Raw genomic sequence first — 11,956 nt, 5'->3', positions numbered from 1 at the left:
TACCCACTGTGAAACTGCCCTGTTTCAAGGACAGCAGAACATGTAGTTTCCTGGAAAGTGATGCTCTTCATCTCAGTTGATGCCACTGTCAGAGTGCATTGCTGGGTTGCTGGAGAGGGGAGGAAATGTCATTAATCTCTGTTTGTACACAAGGATTTGAAGACTTCAAGGTATCAGCATTGGCCAGTCATCCCATCTTGAACTAGATGAATGTCTGCCTGAGGGTAAGCAGGCACACTCTGCACATGTGAGGCATGGGGGTGAAAACAATGCCTTGGGCTGCAAAGATTTGCTCTGCTTCCATTGATGCAGATCTTCAGAGGTAGGTTTTAGTTGTGAGACTGCAAACATCTCTGGAGGGAGAACCAAAAGCACACTGATATCCCTTTCCAAAAAAAAAAAAAAAAAAAAACCACCCCAATTTTTATTTTATGTTAAAAAACCAAGGGATAAAAAAAAACCCCCCTTTCCCAAAAAAGCTTATTAGTATTTGTAAATAAACCAAATCTTCCCACAGGATATTTTCTTATTTTTTTCCACCCCAGGTCAGATTTCTGCAAGTTTCTCTGGCTCCACATTTCTCTGGATGAATTCCCGTTGTTTCTTATCCAATTGTTGCTGAATGTGGAATGCCTTCCCTTGCACTCAGTCACAGCACTGTTGTTCCCTTGTTATAATTGCCACAAGCATAATGAGGAGCAGCAGAGTAACCTGGGCCAGAGTGCTGAGGTCTGCAAGCTCTTGCTGAACTGAATGAGGACACTGGTGTGTCTCCAAGGGCACACACAGGTAAAGCACACATACCAGCAATCCTTCCAGGGTGTTCTACAATGCAGAAAAGGAGGAATATGGATTTTTTTTTCACTTGTCTCCTCATCTTTACCTTTTCCTCTGTTACCCTTTCTTACCAAAGATCCACCCACCAGCTAAGCTGTGGTGTTTTCTGTCTGTAAGCAGCAAGGATGCTTATAGAAGACATAAACAAAAACTTGGATTTTTGTACTTGTGCTCCGGGTTACCCCCAGCCCTATCTCCACCTTGTTTTCTAAACTGATCAATACATTTGTGTTTTGCATATGGTCTTAGAATCATAGAATCATAGAATCATAGAATCACCAAGGTTGGAAAAGACCTAAAAGATCACCCAGTCCAACCGTTCACCTATTCCCAATAGCTCCCACTAAACCATGTCCCTCAACACAACATCCAGCCTTTCCTTGAACACCCCCAGGTTCGGTGACTCCACCACCTCCCTGGGCATCCATTCCAGTGCCTGACCACCCTTTCTGAAAAGTAATGCTTCCTCATGTCCAGCCTGAATCTCCCCTGCCGTAGCTTGAAGCCATTCCCCCTGGTCCTATCACTGATGACACGAGAGAAGAGGCCGACCCCCAGCTCACTGCAACCTCCCTTCAGGAAGTTATAGAGAGCAATGAGGTCTCCCCTGAGCCTCCTCTTCTCCAGGCTGAACATTCCCAGCTCCTTCAGCCTCTCCTCATATGGCCTGTGCTCCAGACCCCTCACCAGCTTTGTTGCCCTCCTTTGAACACGTTCCAGGGCCTCAATATCTTTCTTGCAGTGAGGGGCCCAAAACTGGACACAGTACTCGAGGTCTTGTCAACCCTTGGTGTCTGGACATAGCTAGCAAAAATAACCGTAACCATAATCCTAACTCTAACCCTACTGCTTACATACCAGTGACAGCAGTTATCTTCAGTGGGCAGTGCTTTTGCATTTGATATTAATTCCCTAGGAAATATATAATACTTCTTTGCAGATTAACATTGCTCATGCTTGGTGCAAAAAATTACACTTGGAACAGATCGAGCAACCATTGCTTGTGAACTTCTTGTGCATTTACCAGATTTGACCAATGCAACCATTATCCTATCTGTGCGAGGCATATGACCTTTTTTTCAGACCAATATGAGCAGTTTTATGAAGAACTAAACTGCGTTAAGTGAAAAAATATGCAAGCAGAGCAATATTCAAGACCTACTTTCTTTGATTCTATTTTCAGTGTGTTAAATAATACATATTGTTTATTCCTTTCTGGTTCCCAAAGAATTTCAGACATTCAGCTGTCTCCTAGTGGGAGGTCCAGATGTGGAGAACTGCAGAAGAAATGCCTCTTGCAGTGTAAGTGGTTTGCCCTGTGAACAGATTTTACCTAAGGCATGTTTCCTCCAAAAAGGCAGCCTGTTCCGACTGATCAGTAGTGCTGCAGTGAATTGCTTGGTGTGGGAGACCTTACAGGTGTATTTTATGCTAAATTACTCAAGATCCCATCCGAACAGATACTCCACGCCTGGGCAAGATGCTATACCTGTGGTTTCTGTGTAGAAGAGCCAGGTCAGGAATATCTGAGCCCTGATGGCACAGCATCACATTTTTCTATTTATGTGAAGTCACTGCATCTGCAGCAGAAAGGGTATTTGACCAGCAAAATGCCTACAGGAGACCACCCATAAAGAAGTACTGCCCATTTCTGCAGATCTGGTGGTGATGGTGCCATATCCATCCATAGCTCGCTGCTCCACACAATCCAGGGACACACAGAGCAGAACATGTAGGGACTGTTTGGTGTGGAAAGGCCTGGTCTTCATAAATAGGTCATAAATAATAATATTGAAGGTGATGATAATGATGAGCAATTGGAACTGTCCACAAAAATAATCTTTTCTTGCATTAAGGTGAACTCTGCTCTTGGTTCCAGTGAAAACAGGATCTTGCAGTCAACTAAGTGAAGACTGAACTCACACCTGCAGGTCATTCTGCTTTCACTGCCGTGCTAGGGCCAAAGCCTTCATGTGGACAAAAGGGAAAGCAGTTAACATTCTGAGTAGTTTCTAGCCTTACCACCTAATTCAGTTTCAGTTCTCAAATGGCAAGGCTTTTACTCATGCCCACACTGTGTTTGCTAAGTGGGTCAGTAGTTGCAATTCATTCTCAGAAGTAAATTCATTCTCAGAGGGAAACTCTGACTCAAGACCTTTCTGCTTTAATTAAATGAGAGTGAAGTGTCAATGCCCCGTTTCTTTAAATACCAGACACTGGCAATTTTCCTAGCAAGAGAGAAGAGGGGCTTCCCACCTCCCCTACACAGCCAGCACCATCATCCCTGTTGCAGATGGCAGATGTACAAGTACACCTCCAAGTACAGCTGCACTGCAGAAGTTCTCCCTAATAAGAGGTCAACTATCCGATGCTTCGTTCTCTCACCTTCATCCCATGAGTCCAGCTCCAATGGCCAGAGCTCCTATGCTCTGACAACACTTCAGGAAACGGCCGCCCTTGGGTCCTGGCTTTGTGTTCCCCTGGGGCGCTCACCAAGCAGAAATCAAATCACTTCCCTGGCAAGACTGCCTGTGGGGAAAGTGGGGATGGCTCTTTAGAAACATGCAGTTTCTTTTTGTTGGAATAACAGATTTTACTTTTATTAGACAAGTGCTTCTTCCCTTTTGTTTTCATTTCTTTAACTTTATGAATGTAACATTTTGAAGTTGTGAGAAGAATGCACTCTTTGTGCCCCACAGCAATTTCAAGAGCTTTCCTACCCCGTAGAGAACATGCAGGCAGGATCTGGTGCCTTCATGGGACTTGGGATGGTCTGCACTTCCTTCACTACCACACTGGACCTTTGGAGAACTAGTAAACCATTAGACAGTCAACAGATTTTGAATGATTTTTTGCTTTGGGCACTGATTTTTATCAAGTTGCTCATGACAGTACATATTGCAAAAGCACCCTGCAGGTGTCTCTATCAAGAAAAGGCAAGGGAGCACGGGCTGAAGGAGAAAGACTAAGAACATGCTCACTGCAGTGGTAACACGCACAAGTGCCAGCATGTATTGTCAGTGCAGATAGGGCCTTCACCAATGATGAATCCTGTGAGTCTATCACATTTCTGTCCCCACCATGGGGTCCCCATGCCAGCTCATGTCAGTGAGAGGTGCTGAGCAGTGGCCATGGACTCCTCTGTACCTGTCCCCACACTCATCATCCTTCCCTTTGCAGCACTGCGCATGGTTTGTGAACAGCCTTGCTGCAACTTAATGTGCAGCCTAGGACAGTTCCAATTATGTTGTTATTTTCCTCTGTTTCCTACATTTGATTTCTGAAAGGCCCACATAACTGAAACCAGAATGCAGCTGGTGGACATGTCCCTCGCTTCAGAGCAATTAGTAAGCCCAATCTATGAAACCTGGCTTTTCTCATGGCTCTGTCTAGTGGCTATACTATCCTATGAGTGCTGTGACAGCCAGCTAACACAGGCTGAAATCATAGTTGAGCTGGGAAAATGCAGAGAAGGACCCTAATAAAGTGCTTATTTTCATGGAAAGGGCAAGAACTCACACTGTGACCTCAGCCTGTCTCCTTGCCCAGAAGTACTGACCTCCCTGGCCTGTCAGTTATCCATGTGTGACTCTCCTTTCTTCTCTGCCTTGTTGTTAATTACATAATGAAGAAATGTATGTAGTGAAATAGCCTTTGGCTTCTCACCCAATAGATGTATTCGGTTATTTTTCCCAGAAGCTGCACAACCAAAAAGAGAAACACAATCAGTGTGACAATGCAAGCCTAAATATAGCCGAGTTCAGGGAGGGAACAGGCTTTCTGGAAGATGTTTGCACTCCATGGGAGCACCATGTCCTAGGCATTGGGGGCAGCTTGTCTACCCCAGAGCTTCCCACAGGGCCCCTGAGCATGAGCTATTTGTGTTTGGGCCTCTTCAGCATCAGGCCAACCCTTCTGAGATGTGCCTCTGGAGCCAGTGTACCCAGGAGACCAATCCCTTCTGGTCCTTTGTCATAGGAAAGCATCAAATGTGGCTGCTGTTTCTTCTTCTCCCACATTTCCCCCACTTTTACTTGTTTTCCAAGGGATGCGGTGCTCTTCTTTAGGTGAGTCTGACCACTGCTTGGTACAGTTCAGATGTATTCCTTCCTATAGACTCTAGCCATCTCCACAAGCCTGTTTGACCTTTGTCATCCATTCTCTAACCTCCAATGTCATGAGCAGAGGCAAATAGAGGGCTGTTCCTGGCTGTTTAAACCCTTCTGGGGACACTGGGCATCCATCTAAGGGGGATGAGAATGAAAAAGAAAGGGAGGGTCTTGCAGGGACTTGAAAATGGAGAAAAAGCTGGGCTGCAAAAAGGTCAATGTAATCACTGACTGAGCAGCTTGTCTTCATCTGGGCACATGACACCAATGGCTGAGCTTAGGCCACAGCCACAGTTGGCTGGATCAGAAGAAGCAGCAAAACTGCATGTTATCTGGATGAGCAGAGTCAGAGAGCGGCACAGGAGAAATGTGCAGAAATAAAGCACTAAATGTCAGAGATATAAGCAAGGTGATACTACTGGAAGTAGGTAAAGAGCGTTGTGGGACTGATGGTATAAGTCCCAGTCAAGGAAGGCCATCTTCACTTCAGCACTGAGATGTCCAGCTGCAGTGACATGCAGATATGAGGCAGGAAGCAATGAAAATTGTACATAAACTTTAGACATGTTCTAGTGGCAGTGAAAACACTTACTGAGGAAGGAGACAGCAGACATCATCTTTGCTTGTTTTTTCAGGAATATATGAGGGCACAGATCAGTCCTCATGTCCTGCCAGAAGTTTGGCAGGCAGTCAGCCTCACCTGCTACAAGTGTGATCTGACCTGGCAAGTGGAAAAATGCTTTCTGCAAGGGCAGGGCAGATAAATACTGCCTAGAACTACATAAGCTACTGAGAAACCTCCTTCCCTTCTTGGGTGTGTTTAGATTAAAGTCCTTCAAGTGACTTCCAGGGTTGTATTTCTGCTCAATGTAGTTTTATTCAATAGAAGTTCTTTCCAGGCTCATGTTCCTATGACTGCAGGAACCCAGCAGATGATGCTGCAGCTACCCCCAGGAGGTTGGGAGGAAGCCACAAAAGAGAGCACCTCAAAGGTGGCTGCTGGATCACTGCTTCCACCTGAGCTGCAAAGAGGCTTTGCTTGTCATGGCCACAGTCCCCTATGCCATCTGTGCCATGCATCCCAAGCTTGTCTGCTCACTGTTGTGTTTAGGTTGCTGCTGAAATCATTGTTTTTGTTTGCCTTCATCTGTAATTGCAGCCACTAGGAGCTGCAGCATCAAGTGTGCACTGAATCTGAGCAAAACAGGCTCTACATAACATGAAATCCAGCCAAACTGACAACTATCTTAAGGTACAGAAATAGTGATCAGGGAAAAAAGAGAAATTGCATGCATTCAAATCAGTATTTCATAGTCAAAATGATATATAGAAGTTGAGATCTGTTTACATTTTAACAAAATCCTTTTTTCCTTTCCTTAACTCCCACCTGAAATTAGACATTATGTATAATGATGACATTTCCAATTGGATAGGACTTTTTCCCTAGCCCACATAAGGAAATACCTGCTGGGCTACCCAGCCTGAGGTCCCAGACTTTACATCTTCAGCAGAAGACCCTTGTTTTCCCCTTGTGATGGAGGTCTTCTGCAGGTGGAAAGGGCAGAGCTTGTGCACAAACAGCCTTGGCTGTGCTCTCTGTACATGGAGCCCAAGAGCACAAATTGCTCCAGCTTTCCTTCTGATTGCTGATTATTTCCACTTATCCCTGCACAGCTAGCTGGAATTTTCTTTTTGTTAAATTTTTGTTCTGGCTGTTGGGGTCACTTTAACATATATTGAGAGTACAAAATGCCAACATCGTAAGCTGAAATGAATCAATCCCTTGAATTGTTCAAGTGTTCTTTTAATGACATTTAGAAAGCGATTTCCTTTTTGAAAAGTCTGGTCCAGTACACAACCAAAAGGTGACGAATTACAAATGTTCTCAGGACCAGCAATTCACTAAGAAAACAGAATGTACAAGCACTTCAATATTCATCTTTCTGTCAGCATGCAAGCATTATGCCTTTGGCTTTATGCAAAAGAAATATACAAATGTACATACAAGTCCAAGTTCCAACGTGCCTTTTCTTTTGCAAAGAAATGTTGCTATTTGCAGGATACTAGCTGGGGAGCTGCTTGGTTTTACTGTCTGTACCTGCTGCCATTTTGAGGAACTGCTAGCTGTAGCCATTTTGGAGGGGAGATTAAGATGGGGGGAAAAAATGTGTTCTCTGCTCTTTCAAGAGGGACAGACATAATTTTGTTTTTCCATTTGCTTCCTGTCTCTCAACCCAAATCAGAAACTCTTCAGCTTGAGAGTCCTGCTAATTACCTTGTTAAGATCCTTAGGTACCCCCACGCTGCAGAATTCTGTGGTTTGTGTGCAGCCTACAAGTGGGTGGCTGTGCCTCACTTATGGCTTTGACACAGCAACCATAATGAAGGCAATGGAAACTCTGCTGCAAGCTATCAGCATGCTCACCAGCTTGCAAATGGCAGTGTTATGCTGAGGAGATCTTACGTGGGGACATGAGTCCCAGGAGCACTTCTGGCTTGTCAAGGCACTTGCCTGTGGTCAGTCTATGGCTCTCGTGTTGGCCAGGCCATGTAGTCCCTGCAATACTGACACTGAATAGCTTTGGTGCGATAATATCACCCATCACTCATCATGCTTAGGATGTGAGATCTTTGAACCAAAGAACCCTGGCTAGTGATAGCTCTGCGGTACACAGCCTATACATCATTTTGACCAAGTCTGTGGCTCACACAGACAGTTGCTGTACTATTTATCTGTTTTATAGCTGATGAACAGCATGGAAAATAGTCACAGAGCACAAAGAAATACAAGTCAGGGTCAACCAAGGTGCCGTGTTTAATCTGGCAGGAAGAGAAACACTCCCTGTCCAGTTCTTGAACCCTCTTCCTGCCCCAGGCAAGCACTTCCTGGGGTTCTGGAGGGGCAGGGGCCAGCATGGAATTCCCCCAGAGTTATAAGCCATGCTGATGGATGGAGCTTCAGGAAGGTTATCTCTTTTTTAGGCTGGCTGATACAACATAGCCCCACAGGGCATCAGTGCTGGCTGCCTACTGTGCTCACAGACCACAAGGGAGGCCTTGGGGAGCAGGAAGCACTTTCAGTCTCTGGCTCTCACATCAAATCTCCGTCAAAGACCTGTGGGCAGCATGACTTTGCAGGTGAGAGCAGAGGTGATGTGAAAGCAACTCACATGAGATGGCAGTTGGCATGCAGAGCAGGACATCATAAAACCTGCCAGCAAAGCAATGGAAACTGATTCCTGCAGCTGTGGTTCAAGCTGTGAAGTCCTTCACACCTGCTTGTACTTCTCATGTCAAAGCAACCAATCCCAAGCACTGAGACAGTTGCACAAGAGAGACAGAAAGAGCTAAGAGTAGCCTCCACAGAAAGTTAAAATTCTGTTTAAAAATAGCAGCTTTGGCTGAGCTTCTAGTTTAAGGATTGGAAGTAATGCTACTGGTAGCAGCAGAGCCCCTGTAGTGTTGGACATGGGAAATAGCCCAGCACCAGGACCAGAGGGAGCAGGCAGTGGAACACAGAAGGCTCCTGCTGAACACCAGGAGGCACTTCTGTGCCACTTTGGTTCCCGAGCCCTGGCACAGGATGCCCTGATGCTGTGGAGTCTCCTCCTTGGAGATCTCCAAAGGCAGCCTGGATGGCTTGCTGGGCACCCAGCTCTGGGTGTCCCTGCTAGAGCAGGGGTTGGAGCAGACAGACTCAGAAGTCCCTACTAACATCAGCCATGCTGCTGTGAAGCAGGAGCAACAGTCATGCTACCATAGAAAAAGAACAAACCTTGCTAGGTAGGGCTCACTAAACTTCTCTGCTGAGGTTGATGGGATTGGTTGGAGGTCGCTGGCCATTGCCATTGTCCACTGCTGCCTGATGCCAGGCATCACAGCTGGCTATGTCATGTTCTATTGAAAGTTGGTCTTGTTCCATCACTTCTGTGGATGTGATGGTTGGCCTTGGTCAGTAGGGGCAGAGGCAAACAGTCCATGTTTTCCCAGTAAAACAAAGAGCTGTCCATTGGTGTTGGATGAATTTCCAGAAAACAAATGAGAAAGCTGGGATATGCACACTGCTCCCATTTGCCTTCCAGTCTGCACACTGCTGGCTCTCTAGACTGCACAGTGAAAAAATAAATGCACTGTGGTCTTTCTGTAGCATGTTCCAGTGCATAGACTTCCTCGGGAGAAGGCCTTTCAAGAATCACAGAGGAATTCAGGCTGGGAGGCCCTCATAATACAGCTGCAATGCTTCTCCTTTGGCTGTCTTTGCACAAACCAATTTTGCTGTGACTCTGGAGGGTTCTCTCATCCTTCCTTGTGCAGTCTGATGTCACACAAATAATTTTTGTATGGCCTGGACTCAAATGGAGCTGGGCTGCTGGGTTCACTTCTGCCCCACAAGCCTGCGAACAACATTTCTCCTTCATGTTCCCCGAATTAGATGGGGATTTCTTCATCCAGTTCGTCCCTGGCAATCACCAGGTGAGTTTCATGTTATGCTTATTCTATGACATGGCAGAAGGCTGCCTGGGACATTGGGACAGTGAGGTTAATTGTTGCCATTTGCCACTTGTTGCTCTCTCTGTGGTGAAAATTTTTGGAGCAGCTAAATGATCTGGGCAGGATTGAAGACTAGCCTGCACTCTGATTTTGGGCTCTTGCAACGCAATCTGCATCTCAAAACCGTTGGATAAAAAGCAGGAGCCACTGCAGGTCCCCTGAGCTGTTCACTGCCTTCCAGTACTCAGACATCCCAGTACAATCCTCTCTCTTGCAGTGCAGGCCCATGGGAGCCATAGGCATACGCTCCTGAAGCACCTTGCTTTTGCCTTCCTCTGCTGCTATTTTTTCAGCTGCTGATAGTGAGGCAGTGGCACAGGTTGCCCAGAGAGGTGATGGATGCCCTGTCCTTGGAGACACTCAAGGTCAGGCTAGAAGGGGCTCTGAGAACCTGATGGAGTAGTAAGTGTCCCTGTTTATTGCAAGGGAGTTGGACTAGATGGCCTTTAAAGGTCCCTTCCAACTCAAACAGTTCTATGATTCCATGATTCAATATGGAGAAAAGTAGTTTCCCTCTTCCCCCATACACTGATTGCTATTTCTAAAATTTATAATACCAGCTCAGATTCAAGGGGTTCACAAAGACAATGGCATGCTAATGCAGTAGTCCTCTGTAGGCTTCAAAACAAGAAACACCCAAATATTTGTAAGCCAGAGAAAATTAACCATAATTGCAGTGTCTGAGGGCAGGCACATCATCTCACTCTCACAGTCAGTAAGATGAATATAACCTGCCAGTGGTATTCCTGATGCTTCTGGTCCTTTGCTGCATTTGGCTGGCTGCTGTCCTTCCCCTTCATTCCCTTGCAGCTGCTCCTAGTCATGTCCAGAGGACACACAGCTTTATCATCATCATGGATGGGTTTTAAAATGTTGGGTTTACTTCTGAGAAATGCACCAGTAGCAGCTTTGAGGTTGAAACAGCAAGAAAACATAGTGAACTGCTTGCCAGTGGCTGTGAGCCCCTAGGTGATCCATCCCCACGTGCCCCTGCACTCATGGCAGGAAGAGGGCAGGCAGGATGCCTCCTGCACGCTCGCCCCTTGGAAAGCATTTGGATAAACAGGAAGCTGGTAACAAATCAATGGGACAAGGCAGCTGGGGGAGAAAACAAACAAGAGAAGCACATCTGTGAGCAGAAAACTGTAGCAAGCACATGTTCAAAGCATTCCATGCCAAGTTGTGGCTGTTGCAAACACAGGCTTTCAGCCCCCAGAAAACACCCTGGCAAATGGCATAGTAACTGAGAGTCAAAGTCCCAGGACAAATCCTGCTTACTGGCATGTGTAAGCATGGCATGGCTCGTGGCTGTGCAGTTGGATTCGTGGAGCAGCCCAAGGCTGGGTGTGCAGACGGGGACTCTGCTGGGCTGTGGAGCCTGGGCTGTTGTTCCCCTGCATTTGCATGTGGCAGCTGAAAGCAGAAGTGCTGAATTCAAGTTGATTCAGACTCTCCAACTGCGTCTGCACGTGGCACAGCCTTCAAATGCAACAGAACGAGAAACCTCCAGGGCTTATTCCCAGACACATGTTTGTGAAGGGTGTGTGTAGGAGAAAAGGAAAGGGAGTAAGTACAAACAGAGAAAGGTGAGGAGGAGGGGAAGTGTTTCACAAGCCATTTAGCCACTTCCTCTCCATCTCCCACAGGCAGTTTCTTTTTTTTTCTTTTTCTGTCTTTCACAATTTAAGAAATCTCATTATCTTAATAGGTTGGATCTGAGCCAAGAAAGGGTGCCTTAGTGAAAAACAACTAAGCTGTTTGGAAAGATCAGGTCTTTCCTGTAAACATGATAATGTTTCTTGAACTAGTAAAATCTCAATCCTTTGGTTTTAAAATCTATTTTGCATTGCATGCCTCATAAACAGGAAGTCGAAAAAGCCGTATAGGTAGGAACATCAGAAATAGACAGACAGTGATGAAAGCTGTGTGCTCTGCAGAGCAGGGTGATGCTCAGCACACCGAGGGCTTTCTGGTGACATTAGGAACTGATCCCTCACCAAGCAAAGAGGGGACATCAGCAACGTTTCCCTTTGAGCCATGCCCAGAGCTCCTGGTGCAGCACCTGCCTGCTGTGAATCACAGCAATAATGCAAACAATTGTGGGTGCAGCACAGGGACAGGCTGTGACCTGGGCCGTGCTGGGGACGCAGGGGACACTGTCATCCTGAGGACGCAACACTGCCAGTTGGGTAAAGCCACCACCCTGGTGTGTTTCCTCCCACACCCAGGCAGGTTTTGTGGACAATGGAGATTTAATGCATGTGGTCATGGAGATTTAAGCAAAGCTCCTCATGCGTTTGAAGGCTAACTATTATCATGTCATAGTGTTTGTTGTTTTAAATAAATATAGTTGAACAGCAACCTTACATCCTTATGTACTCTGGATATAAGGAAGAAGGTTTTTTTACACTAAGGGCAGTGAGGCTCTGGCACAGATTGCCCAGAGAGTTGGTGGATGC

The sequence above is a fragment of the Centrocercus urophasianus genome, unplaced genomic scaffold (assembly GCF_019232065.1).
Source record: "Centrocercus urophasianus isolate 14NV4802_14NV808 unplaced genomic scaffold, USGS_Curo_1.0 seq_31, whole genome shotgun sequence".
NCBI lineage: Eukaryota > Metazoa > Chordata > Aves > Galliformes > Phasianidae > Centrocercus > Centrocercus urophasianus.
Note: the sequence above shows the minus strand (reverse complement) of the source record.